Genomic DNA, 4906 nt, shown 5'->3' with positions numbered 1-4906 from the left:
TATGATGTTTTGTCCTTCAGTGATCTTGTATCAAAATGTCCCATCTTAGTTTAGTTTAGAGATACAGTGCGGACACAGGCCCTTCGGCCCACCGAGTCTGCACCGACCAGGTAGATGGATAGGACAGAAGAGAGACACAAAAAGGTGGAGTAACTCAGCGGGACAGGCAGCATCTCTGGAGAGAAGGAATGGGTGACGTATCGGGTCTCCCATTCCTTCTCTCCAGAGATGCTGCCTGTCCCGCTGAGTTACTCCACCTTTTTGTGTTACTCCAGCTTTTTGTGTCTCTCTTCGGTTTAAACCAGCATCTGCAGTTCATTCTTACACATGGATAGGACAGGTTTGGAGGAAGATGGACCAAACGTACGCAGGTGGGACCAAAGATACTAGAGCGGATCTTTTTGGGTGGGACTAGTGTGGATGGGACATGTTGGCTGGTGTGGGCAAGTTGGCCTGAAGGCTGTTCTCAATGATTCATCGAGGCATTCGGATTGGAAACAGGCCCCTTTGGGCCAACTTGCCCACAACAACCAACATGTCCCATCTACACTAGTCCCACCGGCCTGTGTTTGGCCCAAATGTTTATGCTAAATTAACTTGATGCTGTGATGCCACAATTTAGACCTGTTAGCAAGTCATTAGATCTCTTGATGAATTGCTATTGATGTTAGTTCTTTTCTAGATAGGTTCGGCAGAATTCTTTATACCAATAACCAGAGGCTGCAAAAGCTGACTGAGGTTAAAAGTTGAAGTCATAACATAGTCAGAGTGGGCGGCACGATGGCGCGGCGGTGGATTTGTTGCCTTAGGAGGCGCTGTCCTGAACGGCTGCCTGTCCTGCAGCTGTCCGTTTTTTCCCCTTCTTTTTTATTATTTTTAGTTCGTTAAGTGTACAGTCAGGGGGTCTAAATCTTTTATGTGTAGGGGGGTGGTGGGGGGGAAGGGGGAAACTGCTTTTCTAAGTCCCTACCTGGTCGGAGGGGTTGCCTTCCTCCGAGCAGCGTCTTCGACCTGTCCTCGCGGCCTACCAGCGGGTCCTGGAGCGACGTTTCCCTGAGGGGACCTGGCCAGAACATCGGCGTTGGCGGCGGCGCAGAACGTCGGCATTGGCAGCGGCGCAGCGCTGGAGCGCTATTGCGGAGCGGGCGATGCCTTTCCTGGGTCGCCGCACTGGGACTCCAGTATGCTTGGTACCGCCGAGGAAAACATCGTGGTGCCGCGGTTCTGCGGAGCGGCCAGCTGCGACGTTGAACTTACATCTCGCCGAGATCACCAGTGTGCGGAGCTCCGTCCGGCGCGGTCTGTTGGCTTGGAAGCCGCAGGCTTCGGTGGGAAGGCGGCCGTTCCTGGCACCCCAAGCTGCTGGGGGTTCTCCCGACGCCGGAGTACCATCACCCGGCGAGAACATCGGGCGCCGTGGTGGCGACTGTGGAAGCCTCAATAGGCCCGACTATGGGTGGACAAGAGGATGGGGACTGGACTTTGTGCCTTCCCCCACAGTGGGAATCACTGTGGGGGGATGTTTTGGTGTTGAATTTCTTTATGAATACTGTGTTGTATTTTTATTAGTGTGCTGCAAGGACATCAGAATTTCCCCTGAATAAGGGGATTAATAAAGTAATCAATCAATCAATCAATAACAGCGCCAGAGACCCGGGTTCAATCCTGGCTACTGGTGCTTGTCTGTATGGAGTTTGTATGTTCTCCCCGTGACCCGCGTGTGTCTTCAGATTCCTCCCACACTCCACAGACGTACAGGTTTGTAGGTTAATTAGCCTGGTATAAATGTAAAAATTGTCCCTCGGATGTGCGGGTAGCGCTGGTCGGTGCAGACTCAGTGGGCCGAAGGGCCTGTTTCTGCATTGTATATCTAAACTAAGCATCGAGTCATACTTCTTCAGTCTGAAGAAGGGTTTCGGCCCGAAACGTTGCCTATTTCCTTCGCTCCATAGATGCTGCCGCACCTGCTGAGTTTCTCCAGCACTTTTGTCTACACTAGAGTCATACAGTGAGGAAACAGGCCCTTCGGCTCAACTTACCCACAGCGACCAACATGTCCCATCTATAGTCCCACCTGCCTGCGTTTGGCCTCTATCCCGCTCCATATTCTATCCATGTACCTGTCGAAATGTTTCTTAAACGTTGCGATAGCAATTCATTTGAACGACAGGAAGATGAAAGCAGGTTTGCTGTTCTCTGCACAAACTTTCACAAACAGATGTCACGGCATTCATCTCTTCATGGCTTGCATTTTAAATAATTGCTGCAGGAAATTAAAGTGAGCTTAAATGTGAATTCTTTTGCATGAAATTTGCACCATAGATGCAGATTTTCATGTATGCAAAATTTTCTTCAGCTGCTAGCGACAGTCACCGCACGGAAGATGCCCTTCGGCCCAATAAGCTCATACTAACCATCTGGATCTGTGTTCATTTTGTATTGTTCCTTTAGTAAGCATGTAAACATGCAGGTACAGCAGGCGGTGAAGGAAGCAAGTGGCATGTTGGTCTTCATAACAAGAGGATTGAGTATAGGAGCAAAGAGGTCCTTCTGCAGTTGTACAGGGCCCTAGTGAGACCCCACCTGGAGTATTGTGTGCAGTTTTGGTCTCCAAATTTGAGGAAGGACATTCTTGCTCTTGAGGAAGTGCAGCGTAGGTTCACCAGGTTAATTCCCAGGATGACGGGACTGTCATATTTTGATAGAATGGAGCGGCTGGGCTTGTATACTCTGGAATTTAGAAGGATATCTTATTGAAACATATAAGATTATTAAGGGTTTGGACACACTAGAGGCAGGAAACATGTTCCCGATGTTGGGGGAGTCCAGAACCAGGGGCCACAGTTTAAGAATAAGGGATAAGCCATTTAGAATGGAGATGAGGAAAAACGTTTTCACACAGAAAGTTGTGAGTGTGGAATTCTCTGCCTCAGAGGGCGGTGGAGGCCGGTTTTCTGGATGCTTTCAAGAGAGAGCTAGATAGGGCTCTTAAAGATAGCGGAGTCAGGGGATATGGGGAGAAGGCAATACCCGTAGTCAGGATCGAACCCGGGCCTCCGGCGCTGTAAGGCAGCAGCTCTACCGCTGCGCAACGCTGCCGCCCCAAACATGGCGAGGCGAAGAGGCACCCAAAGTGCTGGAGTAACTCGGGGGTTAGGCAGCATCGCTGGAGAACATGGATCAGTGACGTTTTGAGTCACAGCAGTTGTACGGGGCCCTAGTGAGACCCCACCTGGAGTATTGTGTGCAGTTTTGGTCTCCCAATTTGAGGATGAAAGGTACCGACCCGCAACGTCACCTCTCCACCTTCTGCAGAGAGGCTGCCTGACCCGCTGAGTTATTCCAGCATTTTGTGTCTCTCATCGCCTCTCCACGTTCTCCAGAGATGCTGCCCGACTGGAGTTCATCGCCACAGAGGCCTGTGGGGTCCAAGTCAATGGATATTTGTAAGGCAGAGATAGATAGATCAGATTCTTGATTACTATGGGTGTCAGAGGTTGTGGGGAGAAGGCAGGAGAATGGGGTTAGGAGGGAGAGATAGATCAGCCATGATTGAATGGTGGAGTAGACTTGATGGGCCGAATGGCCTAATTCTACTCCTATTCCTCATGACATTATGTTCTTATGACCTTATGGCCACCTCAGTATTGACTAAGCTCCAAGGTGAAGATCTATGGCAAATTAATCCCGAGTGTGTGCTTACATAAGAGACTCTTATGAGGCAGCGACTCCGGCAAATCCCTTCGATGGTGGGGAGGTGAGAAGCCGTGATGGACCGGGGCAGTGTCGGTCACTTTTCAGCAGCCTTGCAGAACTAGGCCTTGATGCAACCGGTCGATGTACTCTCTGCTGTACACCTTCACTCTAACAGCAAGGATCGAGTCTCATCAATACCCGTGGATCCAGGGCCCCGAATTACAAGTTCATTTGCTTACCTCTTTGCACAGCACTTGCCTCCTTGCAAACTCTTATCATGGGAATCAATACGCTGGGACGCAAGCCAACTTGCACTGTCCTAATTGCTTTCAAGGTTAATATTTAGTTTCACCTACAAACAAAAATACAATGGTATTATGCGTCTTGCTGGACCATATAGGGCTGTGTTTCGTTCCAATGGGTCAGCATGGGCATAACATAGAAAGATAGAAACATAGAAAATAGGTGCAGGAGTAGGCCATTCGGCCCTTCGAGCCTGCACCGCCATTCAATATGATCATGGCTGATCATCCAACTCAGTATCCTGTACCTGCCTTCTCTCCATACCCCCTGATCCCTTTAGCCACAAGCAGGGCCGGATTAAGACCCATAGAGGCCCTGAGCACTTAAAAGATTTTGGTGCCCCCATATATATGTAAATCAAAATATAAACAATAATAAACCATAAAATAAAATTTTATTTTTCAAAATGAAACAAAACTAACAGTAAGATGGAAAATAATGTTTAGTTTTGTATACTTCCGATCATATAAACCAATTCGAATATTATTTTAGCAAGTTTAAAGTGATTTCTTTTGTGCCGTAAACCATTTACCATTTCTGTGGTACCCCCCTTCCCTTGATGCCCTAAGCATGTGCTTATTTTGCTTAATGGTTAATCCAGCCCTGGCCACAAGGGCCACATCTAACTCCCTCTTAAATATAGCCAATGAACTGGCCTCAACTACCCTCTATGGCAGAGAATTCCAGAGATTCATCACTCTCTGTGTGAAAAATATTTTCCTCATCTCGGTCCTAAAAGATTTCCCCCTTATCCTTAAACTGTGACCCCTTGTCCTGGACTTCCCCAACATCGGGAACAATCTTCCTGCATCCAGCCTGTCCAACCCCTTAAGAATTTTGTAAGTTTCTATAAGAACGTAGGGGCCGCCCAGAACTAAAATTGACCCAGCGGGGGGAGGGAGGGGCG

Source organism: Amblyraja radiata, chromosome 25 (genome assembly GCF_010909765.2).
Source record: "Amblyraja radiata isolate CabotCenter1 chromosome 25, sAmbRad1.1.pri, whole genome shotgun sequence".
Classification (NCBI taxonomy): Eukaryota; Metazoa; Chordata; class Chondrichthyes; order Rajiformes; family Rajidae; genus Amblyraja; species Amblyraja radiata.
The sequence above is the reverse complement of the archived record's forward strand: the minus strand, read 5'-3'. Positions refer to the sequence as shown.